The sequence below is a fragment of the Anser cygnoides genome, chromosome 15 (genome assembly GCF_040182565.1).
Source record: "Anser cygnoides isolate HZ-2024a breed goose chromosome 15, Taihu_goose_T2T_genome, whole genome shotgun sequence".
Taxonomy (NCBI): Eukaryota; Metazoa; Chordata; class Aves; order Anseriformes; family Anatidae; genus Anser; species Anser cygnoides.
In genome coordinates, this window is record NC_089887.1 from 9,722,242 (window position 1) to 9,737,082 (window position 14,841).

The 14,841-nt window shown below is 42.7% G+C and overlaps 1 protein-coding gene across 1 annotated transcript in view; it reads right to left on the reverse strand.

Annotated features, from left to right (window-relative positions):
- Nucleotides 1-14,841, reverse strand: part of LOC106033457 (uncharacterized) — a 321,304-nt gene that overhangs the window by 299,705 nt on the left and 6,758 nt on the right. The window contains exon 3 of the mRNA XM_066977945.1: nt 11,496-11,607. The gene's annotated coding sequence lies outside the window, so the exon portion shown is untranslated. The remainder of the gene's footprint in view (nt 1-11,495; nt 11,608-14,841) is intronic.

The window sequence follows — 14,841 nt, forward strand, 5'->3', positions numbered from 1 at the left end:
GCCAGGCAGCAAAGGTCCTTGGCACTGCCATCTTAAAGATTCATCTTCTGTCCACTGCCCAACTTTAAACAAACAAAGAGCTATCTCGACTGCTAAATTAAGCATTTTATCATCAAACTGCCACAGGGTTTATGTATGAACTTTAAAGCAAGGGTTGGAGTATAAATAGAGCTGGTATGCTAAATAGCTTGTGAATGATTTATAGAAAGAGCTAGATTTGAGTAGAAGCCTCGTGGTGCAGAAGTAACAAGCACACGTCCTCTACTCTGCCTATAAATAAAGAAAGGTCATCAGATCTCTGGGGAGAAAAGACAGTATTTCTCACTAAAGATATCCTTCTACTAACAAGACACCAGCAGTATTGCATTTAAAGAGTTTTCTGCACACAAGAGCAATAGATGCATCTGTTTAGCTCCTGGTGTAATTAACAGATTACCAGACGGCCATAAAAAACAGTGAAATGAAACACCAAGACAAGCAGGAGCTGAAACATGATTTCCACTTCAGCTGCTAAAGCCCTCCCCAGCCCTTTGCTCCAACAGAGATAGCAATACCGGGCAGTAATGTGTTACACCAAGAGGGAGCAGAGGGCCCATAATTAGCTTGATCTGTTAGGCACAAGGGATAAAATCTCCCCATGCTGGGACAATAAACCTAAGTGTTCTCAATGCTCAAAGTGACATACTGAGGATATTCTAAGAGCCTTTATGGATACATTCTAAAACACCAATTAAAAAAAATCAATAGAGTCAATAATTTATATAAAACAAAATTAAAAACAGAAAGCAAGTTAGCACACATGCTAGTTGAACAACTTCCAGAGACAAAGATCAGCCTAGATATTTTACAAGTCCCACATAGCTGCCAGAAACCAACCACCAAACTTAGAAACACTGAGCATGAAACAAAGGCTCTGCCACTGCCTGGTCCTGTGCCAGTCACTACAGTGAGACTTAGCTCCAGCTTCTCGAACAACAGGTGCTCAAGCAGCTCAAACAGATTACAGAGTCCTGATTTCTGTGGTCTGTTCCTCCCTCAGCAACCCATACTCTAACGTCTTTGGGCAGTTTCTTTACCTCTAGATGGTGAACTCTTGTGTACATCACCCAAGTCACCCAAGAATTAAAGCATCTGTGCCTCTTTAAAATCATGACATTTATTCCCAGTTAAGAAGTGATGGAAGCTTGTGCTTCTTCCTTTCTGCCAAGACAATGAATACCAACACAGTTTAGAGAAAGATTTCAGAACCTCGTCATTTCTGCCAAATCAACTCTGCCCAGTCAACAGTAGCACAGAACGCCATCTTGCCTGCAAGAAGCACCCATGTCTGTCTGTCCACGCAGAGGAACAGCTGCTTTCCACTCGGGAGCTGCTCCATGCCCACATGCTGTGAGCCAAGAGCCTCAACCCCAAGGCTGCCATGAATGTCCATCATCCTAAGAGAACCTAGCTGTCCCTCCATGCCTCTAAGCGAGGGCAAACTTATAGCTGGATCCCCAGCTACCTATAAGGGAGTTCTACGAAGTCAAATTAATTTAATGCTCAAATCTTTACGCAAAGCCAGTCTGGAAGACCAAACTCCTTTAAGCAGTATTACACACCCACCCACATCACACCTACAAGAGAGGTTAGTCCCATTTTAAAAAGGACAAAATTTGTTCACATGACTTGCTGACACATAGCATGTTCAAGTGACTTGCTTAAGCAAGTGCAAGTCAGAGGGGGGAATAAAAGTTCCCTACTCTATAAACACCATTCAAAATGTGAAAAACCAAAGTGAATAGTCAATAGAATAACACGTCAAAGACACCATTTTAATACACCTAGGACTACATCCCTCCTTCCTTCATTCACTACTGTCCAATGCCAATTTAATTCTGCTCATGAATCATTTTGACTTCGCTGTTGTTAGAAGTAATTGCAGATGCCATGCCAGCATTCAAACATTTGTAAACCTCAGGAAAACTTGGCTCCAGTTCACCTGAAAGAATCCCAGCTGCCTATTACATGAGCTCTGCAGAGGCTACAGTGTTTGCTCCCCAGGGATAGCTCCGCCACACAGCACAGCCTTACCAGGGTATCCTCTAACCAGCTTCAGATAGGCCAGCTAGCTGCGTCCACACAGCACTCTGCATTAGTTAGGTAGCACACAGGACCACAAAAACATGGTTACGCTGGTTGCAGGAACAGAGCTAGAAGAGCTGGGCCAGCCAGCTCCAGCACCTGCAGCAGTGCTGCACAGCACAGACCTACCTCCCCAGTCCAAGCTGCGGCTCTGTAACGTAGGGATCAGCACTCGGGGGTTTGTTCGTTCTCAGTTCTTAAATACTCACTGATTCTCCCATTTGCTGCTTTTGGTGAATGCTCCTTGACACCATCCACAGACACGGCAGTACATAATGCCTTTAGAAGCACATATAAAGTTTCAATGAATGACTAATGAAGTTCACCCTCCGTCTATCCCTCTGCAGACCTATTAGCATTCATTATCATACCATGAGGTTTTTACATTATGAATGAGATATTAAAAGGAATTTGATGGAAAAGGCAAGGGCAGCTTTTCAGAGATGGTGACCACAAAAGGTCTCACTCAGGTCAGAAAGACTTGTTGGTATTCTGCTCCCCAGAAGCCAGCAATGAGATTATCAAAGTTGTCTCAGGCGTTTGTACAGAACAATTTCCATTGAAACCAGTATCCTCTGACAGCTAATCCCAGAAGCTAACTCCAGTAACTGTCTAGAGTTCTAACGATTTACAATTGTTAGAAAAGATATCCTAAAGACTGTTCCACTGCACACAGCCCATCTTGGGCAAGAACACGCTGCCCTGAGCAAGTAAGAAATATTCCATGGTCCTCACCACTTGCTCCTGGCAGTATCTGGCTAACATTTGGGAAGCTAATATTTGGGAAGCTTTTCTTCAGTACCAACTTACTTACTAACAATGAATGCACAGTCTCATTTCCCTGAACACAGCAGGATCCAACTGGAGGAGGCCGTTTCTTTGTTCCATTTTCTCAGCTTGACTTCCCTGCCATCACTACTCACAGCTTTTGTGTTCTTATACATCCTCAGGGTCTCTCCCAATCTTCTGGCTGTCTCCTAATAACACCAACTCCATCTGCAATTGCCCACAGCAAAGACACTTGCCAGCAACTACAAATATTCTCCAGCAGGTTTGTATACGACCAACCATTTTCATCCTGCTGATAAAGGGCAGGAGAACAAACTGTCCCTGCTGAGCACATGCAAGTGCACATGGTTGCATCTACACTGCAGCATGAGTAACTTCACAGTTCTTATCCCCTGTTGCTTTGCCTGACTTCAGGACAGGATGAAGGACCTGAGGATTACCATGTCCCTGAATCTGGAAGAAAACACAGGGGCATAAACAGTGAAGAGCCCCAACAGAAGGTCATACACAATGGAGGGCTCAGAGCAGCAGACTGCACCATTCAGAAAGCAGGCAGCATTTGTGTGACCAACTACTCCAACTGCTGGCTTGGCAAGAGAATTGGAATCCATAGCAAACTAACCCAATTATTACACTCCCCTCTCTCCACCTTTGCCCACCCACTCCCTTTTTCTTTAAAAAAAACAAAAACAAAAACCAACACTCCTACAACTGTAAATACACGCTAACACCTTCTTTACAAATCAAAAATACTCAGGGAAGTTCAGCTGCAGATACGTGAACAGCATTAAGCTTCCAAATGGGACTGCTCTGGAAGGGATGCCTACAATGCTGCAGTCAGCACCGGAGACAAAGGCACCTGTCTTAGGATGCTTCACATTCCAGCCCCAAACACTCCATTGCCTCATGCATATTCCCTCAGTTTTCTTCCTCCCCACCAAACCTCTGAGCCAAACACCTGCAACCTCTCTGGAGTCACTACCAGACCTACATACTGTGGGGATGAAAGGCAGATGGGAGAAGCTAAATTGCTTTAAGAAGAAACGGAATGAGACCATTCAGGCTCTCCTAGATCACCTTTGCCTGCAACACCCCAAAGTCTCAGCCAGGCTGTAGAGCTGCTGCAGCAACTTCCATCAGACCCAGCAGCCTCAGGGACTGCATGCAGAGAAACAGGTGGGGTGAGGGAGAAGGAGAAGAACAGGAGCCAGCATAAGGTATGGGTTTGGTCACTGTACAGGCATGGCATGCATCATGCAACAGTAAGGGCATTAAACCCTACCCGCGCCACTATGAATACTTTGCAATAGGGAGTGCTTCATTATTAGTATGAAATTACACAGGGCACAACTCTTAATCAACATTAAGGACAAGTGCCACATAATAATTTGATTCTCAATTATGCGCACTGAAGTCACTTAACACCGATGTGCATCGGTCATGAAAAGCCAGGCAAAACAGAGGAATAATTTGGTGTTCATTCGCTAAGTAAATCCAAATCCAGATGAGTCAGACAAGTTTCAGAGAGCTTTCCAGGACAGCCACTTCACCATCAACCTCCTCATGGCTGAATCACTCTGCCAGTCCCCTTGCAACAGCTGTCCCACTAGTATTAAACAGGATTTGGAATCTCTGCAGAAGGGGAGTAGTGTGTGTTCATACCCTGTGATATTTCATTTGTCATAAAAATCAATAGAAATTTTCAGAAAGGGCATTTTTGTGCTCTGAATGTGCTAATGTGACATTCACTGGGCCAAAATCATCCCTGCAGCAACAACTGCCTTCCTAGAGCTCACGCTGTGCCTGATTCAACGAGAGCCCGTTCTGAATAATCTCTTCCTGCTGCCTGCAACAGGGGAAATTCCACCCTTGCTGTTGCACAGAAGACAGTACAGAAATTATGCCAGCTCCAGTTCAGAGTTGCCATCTCCATTTCAGTCTGTCATTCTCAGCCTCTTCCACAACGACACAGACAAGTTTGCCTCCTGTGATTCACTCCCCACCACGCTCTCCTTGTAGGCTAGCAGTGCATCTCTTATTTCCTAGTGGGAGTTTGTTTCACACACTTGGAGTGAGCTGCAAGGATGTTATGGCTACAGCCCCCTTCAATTTGCACACTGGAACTCCCATCCTGGCCAAAACCTTGGCCACCCACACTTCTCATCACAGCACATCAGGGGTTTGCAGGCATCCCCACCCACTGATGGCTCCTAGGAACACGACAAGGACCTTTCATTTGGTGGATATGGGCAATTAAGAGAATGCGTTTATTGCAAACTCGATTGCCCCAGATCCTCAGGAGCAGAAAGCTGGCTTCCTGCAGAGCTGACGGCGGTACTCCACCCTACGGCATGTCAGCAGGGCATATCTTCTGCTACAAGAGGAGTTTTGACCACTGCCTCCTTCCCCTGGGAAGGGAGAGATGGATTGGATGAAGGCAGATTAGAGAGCTTCAGCCTTCTGTCAGCTGGCTTTAGACAGAAAAAAGAGCTTAACTACAGAAGTCATGCAGACCATCAGGAGGAACAGTAACCACACGATGTCCAAGACGGAATCAAACAGCTTCCAAAGGCCCAACAGACACAGCTCAGCAGTCACGAGCTAGTGAACACCAGCATTGCTGTACCAGGGATTGTTCAACGCAAACAGATGTTAAAAAGTCACAGGCTGTGCTTGAACCAAAAGCTAAAAACCCCTTTGAGCGGCCCCCTTCCCACCACTCTGCCCCTTCCCTGGGGGTCTGTCTGGTCCTGCTGCGGCTCCCCCCGACACCCTTCACTGCGGGCTGCTCACCAGAAGGCAGGGCTGTTCGGGCACCCAGCTGTGCCCAGGCTCCCCCTGCTCCACATGTTCCTCTGCCCGGCCAACAGCTGCAGCCCTAGGGGCCCAACAACCCAAAGAGGACACCCAGCTAGTCCACAGCCATCACTGGGCAGTCATGTCTACCACCACTGCTAGGTTTACAAACAGGTTGGCAGCACCTCTGGAAATCCCTTTCACCTCCACTGCCATCTAGTGCAGTTTGAGAAAATAAAAGATTCACGAATGTACGCATCTGCACACAGCATTAACTGCAAGCTGCCCAGTAACTTGACGTCTTCCATCTCCAAAGGGACCTAGCTTTTTCTTAGCACTCTCCTTGTACACACTGGGATCCTTAAGCATTGCTTTAGAGGATAACAAATTAAAGTACAGATGGACCTAAGCCAGAGCTAAGGTCAAAGAGCACCAATCTGCCAAGGAACACTGCAAAAGCCTCCACTGGGTCTCCACAGGCCAGGTTCTTTGATTTGCCCTTTCCTCACGCAGCCAGACCAGTGCTGGACCAGCAACGGCTCCAGGTGCTGCACAGCAAAACATGCAGCCAGCCCAGGGAAGGGAGCAAGGGAGAGAAAGCACTCGTATTATTACCGGCATAGAAAGTCACTGCTTCAGACAGGTGCACTGAATAAGCCCTGTATCTTTGCATCATTGCTTTTGAGTTAATGGATTTTTAACTTCCCACAAAAAGAAGAAAACACTGCACATATCAGGCACCAACCAAGAAACAGGAACAGCTTGTTCCATCCTTCCAAAAGGCAGACACTAACACCATCCTAGTGCTTCTGCGTTGACCACGGATTACTGAGAGCGTACGAGGGGTCTGATTTCATTGCACTACATTATTGTTAAAGAAAAGTGAAGGGCTTTGTCTTATTGTTGAGAGGCTTTTAGAGATTGGATTTATAACTCATCTAAACAAAGCATCTGCTCGATCAGACTTAAATTCTGGACAGGTTAATACCAGCCTGTCATACTGCTGATGAGCAGTGTCCTTATCCTGCCCATGTAGCTCAAGTATTGTATAGAAAAAATGGAAAGGAAAAACCCTAAGAGATGGAAGAAAATTAAAGTGGAGTAGAATTAAAACGCATTCACAATCAGGAAAGCAAATAAAGGAGTGTCACAGTACTCAAGAGCAAAGCTGAAAAAGCAAATTGATTTTTTGGTTCACTGACAGAACAAAAACAGAATTGTTTTCACTCAAAGCAGCTTAGTGTTATTTGACCCTTATTTAAATAAAGATACCTGCAAATTGAGAGCAAATATTATGCTTCTAACATCAACTTTTTCCTCCTAATCCCCAACAAAAAGTAAGTTTGCAAGCAGTTTCAGTAGACAAATCCCTTTCTCTTTTTTTTTTTTTGCAAATAAGAGTGGAGCAAACATCTTTCATTCAGTCAGTCTCTGCAGACCTAATCTCTCTGCACATTCATAGATGTCTGCTTATCTGTTACAGTTTTTCCTCATGTTGGCATCTCAGCTAACACCACCTGAAAGCTCCTCATTTGTCCAGCCCTGACAGTAACTCCTTCCTGATACTGAGAAGTAGAGATCGCTATTGGACAATCAGTGTTACAAAGCCGAGAGATCAAGGAGTTCAGCAGTACTTACTCTCCTGCACATATAAATATACAACCTGTAGGAAAAAAACAGGAAGATTGTATCATTGTTCTCCATCCCGGCCTGCCCCCCCAAACACCCCTAAAATATATTTGCTTAGGAAACCAGGTGAAGCTTATGCAGATTGCGACAGAAGACAGATGAACAATTTGCAGCTCCAGTCTCCACGGTAAGCACAAGCATCTGACAGATTTTACAGTGTCTACATATACATACTAAGGACAAAGTACATCCATGCTTTTCAGGGCTCCAAAAGATACCTAAGACTTCGAAAACCATTTCTTAGTAAATATAATTATTTGCCATAATTTAATGCAAAAAGTTTTTGTCAGCTGGAAAAAGCCAATTTACTAATAAAATCCAGATGTCAAACGTAAGCTGTCAGTCTAAGTTTAAAACAGGACGTTTTTAAATGACTAACATCAAGCAAACATTATTGAATTTGAACATGAGCTTAGAGTTTTTGATAACTTTCTAAGTGTACTGCAGAACAGCTATTTCAGAGAAACCATTCTGCATCCTTCCAAAATTGCTACAAATAAAACATTCCAAAAAAAAATCTCTACTCCAGTGATTCTCTTTTCTATCACAATTTGCCTGCAGTGTTATTAAAAAAAAATCTATTGCACAACAAAATGTAAGCGGAGCTCATGTGTTCAATCAGCACTCCCACCTCACAGGAACAAATTCTATTTTCAATAATGTTAATTACTTTTCTTAACAGTCCTCCTCTTCTCCATTCACAGCTCCCATTTTAAGTCATCTCACTAACTTCTGCTAGGGTAACCCATGACTGTTTGAGACAGATTAATGCAATAAAACCATTTCAAATTGATTGGTTTATTATTTACTGAAAGATCAGATTGCTTCTTAAATAGCATGCATTTATTGAGTGCCAGCAGCAATTTAATTATTTGGTATGTTTCCAGTTAAACCTGTTAACAGTCCATGTCCAGGTAGCGGTTGGGACTCTCATTTCTCAGTGAGACGTGCAGACCTGCTGGTGGGGGTGATGTTGCATCGCATCTGACATCACACCTAGTACAGCAAAAACATCTTCCTGATTACTAGCAATGAGGAAGAAAAAGCAGCCCCACTTCAACAAACCAAAGCATTGCTGCTGATTTCAGTGCAGCCTTGGTTTCATGTATGGTCTAGGATTTAGGTAATATTGATTCTGAGTTTCCAGATGCTGTTTTCAGAGCTGCACCCATGCTCTCGTGGATGTAGGCTCAGTATTGAATCTGTCCTCCCCAAATGGGAGGGACTTTAGACTGATATGATAGGAACCAAGGACTTGGGGGGAGTAGACAGATTTCAATTCAGGTCCATCTTTAAGTGTTACAGCATCACGTGCTGACAACCAGAGAAGAAATACGAAATAGAGGAGAAAATAATGAACATAAATATCATGACACAGCCACCTCATGTGTTTTCTTCTTCTTCTTCCCCTACCACAATACCCAAATTGCTTTTTTGTTGTTGTTGTTCTCTCCAGCTTCCCACAAACCAAATGCAATCAGGAATTTCAGGGCACAGAACAACCAAATCTTCTACCTGGAATGGTGAGTAATTGGCAAAAACAGAGTCAGACTGACCATGTCTGTACTTCCAAGTAATTCAGGGCTGTGGGAGACAATCAGTAACTGAAGCAGTTAGTGCTAAGGCCCTTGCATCAGCACAGTGTAAAAGTATACGGGTTTTTACTATGGACTAGTCTTAGCCCAGTCCCCTATACTGCATGTTCTATCACATACATTTTGAAGATGTCTGGCAAGCGCCTTTGAAAATCACCTCCATCAGCAGTTGGAGTGTACCTACTGGGGAGCTCCTCCATTTATTCTGGAGCAACCTAAACTCAATCACATGCACCAAAGTCATCCTCCCAAAACCAACATGTACACTAAGCATGAGTGACTGAAGGATTCAGTTGAGGATAATAGTGCTGCATTGAAGTGAAACACTACCAAAATCAACCCTTCATCTTCTATAGGTTTGTCTTTACACGTAAATCTTCCCCTTTTCATCAGCATAGTACCCAAGGGTGTAAGAGAAGTTGGACAGGGGTCGGATTTCTAGGACAAGCACTGTCTAAGTAGACAGACAGCCCCCAGGCAGCTAAGGAAGCCAAAAGTCACATTATACCATTGCTGCCACTTGATTATTTTGTCTGGAACTAGTCGTGTTTGTTTTAAACAGATCTTTTTTTTTTTCCTATCTCTACCAGTGGGAACCAGAAAAAGAAATTGGTGCTCTCTTCCACATAAACCTACCTGTTGGGGCTTAAGCTGTAATAAATCAGGAAGATTTCACCACTCTGGCCATACACTCTGAGTAGTTACTAACTACTGTCCTGCAAGTGTCATAACAGATAGATGGGAATGTCAAATAATTGATCCTTTCTCTTTAAAGTCCCCAGTAAGGTTTGGACACAGTACCCTAAGCACCATTTTTAAGGCGAGAAATATTATGATCTACAGGCACTAAAGGCAAAAAGGGATATTAGTATCTCCTATTTTACATGTGTAAAACAAATTACTAGATTTATCATAATGTGTAGATCTGAGGACTGAGATACCCTTGGCTATTATTTAATTGGAAGAGCATCACTTCTGTATCAAATGTGTGTACACAACCAACTCTGACATCACCACCATACTTACTAACATTTTTCAAGAAAAGTAGCTTACCATCTATAAAAAGAGCTAGCTGCGTATTTTGTTGTGTGAACCATCCAATGTTTAGGTTTTTTTCCCCCTGCTACAAGCAGCTAGATAACTAAGGAGAATTACAAACCATCAGTGAAGCTTTCTTCACATAACCCAACGTCCAGTGACAAAACACATTTTGCTTTGTTTAATTTTATACCATCCCATCAACAGCAGCCAACATCTGGTCACCAGCAACCAGAGCCAAGGTGTGAAGGGGTCTGTTGTACTGCTGATCATTGTTTGCATCTCACAGAATCATCTAGGTTGGAAGAGACCTCCAAGATCACCGAGTCCAACCTGCATCTCTTGCTTTTCTCTTTGGTAGACTTATGCAAGTGTCCTACTACACCAGCCAATATAATTTCCAGCAATATTAATAGCAAAAATAACAACAGCAAAAGGCTGCAGCATTTAATGAGAAAAATGTTAGGCATTGATGTACATTTTTGACTAATTCAGTAGATTTAGCAAGTGTAGTGTTATTTCCATATGCATTTTTTCATCATACGTTCAAGTATGATTATACAGACTGCTTAATAGTTCTGAATTAAGTAAAATGAGCCTCTTGTGAATAGAGTTGTTTATTATTCTAAGTATTTTATGTTTTTAGACTAATTCTATTTAATTTACTACCCACTGCCTAACACCTTTAATATATTTCAGTGATATCCCTTCAGGGTTTTATTTTACCCTAAAGTCAACTTCGGTTAAGCAGTATATAAACTCCCTTTCGATTCACCTTTGATTTTACCTTTACTAATTCTTCACAGCTCTTCAGATACAGTGCATCCCTAATAATACTCCGTAGCATGGATACACTTAGACACTTTTTTTTTTTTTAAATCAGCTATTCCATTTGAGTTAAAACCAAGTTGTCACGAAGAGCTCGCAGCAGCACGCTGGGATTCCCATGAAGCCTGCTGCCCAGCCTCCTTCCACCGCAGTAGCCCTGGCCGCAGGCCAGACCTTGGCACCTGCACATTCAGCAGAGCCAGGCTGGTTGATAACAGATATGGGGTGGCTACCTAATGCTGCAGAAGCCCTCTCATAGTTTGGATATTAAGTTGCACTGTTAATGGTTTCTTCCCCATCCTTGTCATTGTCACTTACCTACCACTTCATTTTAAAGCCCACAAAATACATGATCTAGGCAGATGTAATGTGGTCCATCCTACCTCCTCAATCAAGCAACCACATTCACCACAGACAAACCTTAACATTTGCAGCCTTAGCTTTCCAATAAGCATCAGACTTGAGATAAAGCCTCGTGATTTAACGTTCCCTTTCTGTTTGAACCATCAGGCTACAAATGACACTGTCTCAAGCTCCCTGCAGTACAGTTGTCTTTGTGTGGCCTGAGGACAATCAGCTTCTCATTGTTCAGTGACACATCGGCCCTCAGCAGGTCTCATGGCAGAACACACTTACCATGCTGCTCACTTCCAAACACGGCAGTTCAAGCGATGCTCCACGTGCTCCATCCAGACCTTGAGTCAGCTAACTACTTCAGGTAGCAACAGGAGCTCAGGCTGCACCAACCCTGGAAAACCGTGGGAAGGTTGCAGTTAGCAAGAGAGATACCGCTCAGAAAAGGGATAGAAATGAACTCTTGAGGACTCACACCACCACAGAGACACAAAACACTTTGCTCCAGCCTCACTGCCTTTATCACATAGCTGGTGTATTTAAATGCTCAATGCAATGCTTGGTTTTCACTATAAGCAGTAACAGCCACGACCTGCACTTGGTACATAAGCCAACCAGTCCATTCAAGGCTTTGCTAGAAGCCTCCACAGACCAGAATTCAATTCCTTTAGTTTTTGTCACATACTTCACAATATTTAAGGCAATAAATATTTGTCAACAAAAAGGTGCCTAGGGAAATCACACAATATTAGCGGAGCAAAGTTTTTAATGTAGAGCAAGAAAAACATCAAGTTTAATTACTAGTTTTACAGTAACTGTGTGATACAGTAATTGGGATAGATTTGAAGTGCCTTCAGCAAACTCCATTTAAACAAAAAAAATCAAGATAGTTAATAGTGATATTCATTATACTCAGCCATTAGCAAATATTCTCAACTAACACAGCAACCGGAAAAACAATTCCTAGAAGAAACACTTCCATTTCTCTTATAATTACTGGAAATGAAAACGTATTTGGTAATATGAAAATTAATTATTTGTCTGTACCGACAAACTTGCAGCTATGAATGCTTTCTAATTAATGAAACCTTGCTTCAAGAACCAGAACTTATTTTCTTTTTCTCCACTCCTATTCACTCATTAGATTAACAAGATGCTATTCCAGATTTAAAGCATTATTCTAATACTGTGCAACTCAACATACATGGCCGTGACTACATAATCACTTGTAAGGCTGCATACCTTCAAAGGCATCTTTTATAACTTACAACTGTGCCAAAGTTGGAATAAGAGTATCTGATTTTGAACCCTGTCGTTTACTTTCATTGCGCATCCAACCCAACAGCACATTACCAAAGTCACTTAGAGAAGACCTCTGAGGACTAAAATACTCTTCTATCATGCAAACTGCAATACAAAGCCACTAGAAAATCACTGATTTAACATGACACAAAACAATGCACGCACAAATTGTGAGCAGGTGTAAAATGTTGGTGCTCCACCAGCTTTAGTTCACATCAGTCCAGATTCCTGCTTCACACCAGCAAGCCTCTTTGTCTGCTGACTTAATTCTGCTTGTGCATTGACAAAAAAACAAGTATGACATAAAAAAAGTTGCCAGTAGACTACAGAGTGCTTTCTATGCTGCTTTAGCCCTTACTGCTATCTACATTCAGAGAACAAACCAAGCACATTGCAAAGTTAATTCCCCCAAGCCATTTTGATTTGGAATTGTTTTTTAAACCAGCGTGTCTTGTCTGTGTATTAGACTCCAAGATAAACTAGCTACAGCATCTTGTGATAACATCACGTACAGCAAACACTGTCATCATAAGCCTGATGATTTCTTTATCTCTAACACGATTTGTATATTTTGTCCTTGCAAGCGTAAATTACCTTCTTTGCTCCTTTTTTTCTTCCCTTTTGCAACTCTTATCACTGCAAGGTCATCACACTATTATCAGCCACCATTCAGAGAACGCCAGTTGGCCGATAAAGCGCTTGGTGAAGCCTTCCATCCACCCGTCTAAGGATTGTGGGGTGGCTGGGAGAGGAATTGGGTCATTTGAAAACATAATTCAATGTCAAACTGGCTCACATGCCACAGTAACTCAAACCTGTAGCTCAGATGCGTACTGTGCCATAACTACAGCCTTAAATGTAATCATTGTTTTCATCAGGTAGCTAAGAACTCATTCATTCCATCAGGAAAAATTTTAATCAAGCATGTCAACAGAACATCAAGTCTGGCTAAAAACAACCTGACACAGAGGTACTTCAGCTGGTATTTTTAAAGCCTCCAAGGAGCCAGATGCACACCTTCAAATGGGACTTCTGTTTTATTTAGAAAACGCTGGCCTCTCTCTCCAGCTCCAAATGCATGCCGGCAGGCACACAAGGACCCCTGGTGATGGTCTCCACGCTGTCATCCCTTAACAGCTGCTCCTTTCAAACAAAGTACTTGAAGGCTTAGCTTGAGGTTGAAAGCCTAGAGCTCAGCCTCCATTGTTTCTTTTACAACATGGATAAATTAAACCCCAAGAATAAACTCGCAAGTGTTAAATGTGCTAGAAAAGCATGCACCCAAATAATTATAATACATCACTAATGCAGATTAAACACATTAATAAAATTACATGCAGAGAGTTCAGTCAATTGCTGGTATCTTTCCAGCTAATTAATACTTGGCACTGCATAAATACTCAAGACTGTATTTTATTCCATTGTATTCACATAAGACAGCTTCCAGAATCTTTTTAGGTAGCTACTAATGAGAACTCATACGTGCCTGAGCAGAGCACAGGACTAAGCTGAAGTGCAAGGTTTAGCTGCAGAATTTAATTTACCTACAAATCCTAAAGAAAACGACTTTCACTTCAGGATTTCAATTCAGACCCATACCTCATGTGGATGGGCAAGCTTCTCCAGACACAGCAGCTTTGCCATATGCCTCAATCCTTGGGAGTAGCTCCAGAAACCCATCAGTTCTGTATGTTGTACATAACTTGTTTGTAGCTGTGATGCTAGTTACTATACATAAGTCTTTCTTGTGCACGTCTTCCCCACAGCAGAAAGGGAGACTTCAGCCATTTTTCTTCAAGATCAAAACATGAATGTGTGTTATCTGCAGACCAAACACCGCAATGAGTTGGTCTGGCATCTTCCTCTCTCAGAGACTGCCACAGTAGCCCTTGTTTTGGCACACATTCCTTCCAGAAGCAACAACTGGGGCCTATTTAGCTTTGGTCTGGCTGTGTGGAATCATTCATTTGGACAGTCAATAATGCCAGTCTCCAAAATGCCAGCCAAACTCTGTAGCAGAGAAGCTAAAAGCCATTTTACTTGTACTAAAACACCATCTTCACAGTGGAGAAGTTCAGGTATTCATTTACATAGCAATTATGCACCCTGCAGTAGATACATTTAGGGTGGTTGCAGAATTATCTGACCTGTCAGATGGGAATAATTGACTGCTGGCCCTAAATCTTCACAGCTCCAGAGCTCTGCATCATGCAGGGACATTACCAGCGTCTATACCCCGGAATCAACCAGTTCCCATCTATTACATTATATTCATGCATTACACAAAAGAGGGGTAACTTCAACTCCTCTCTCCTACAGAGGCAGG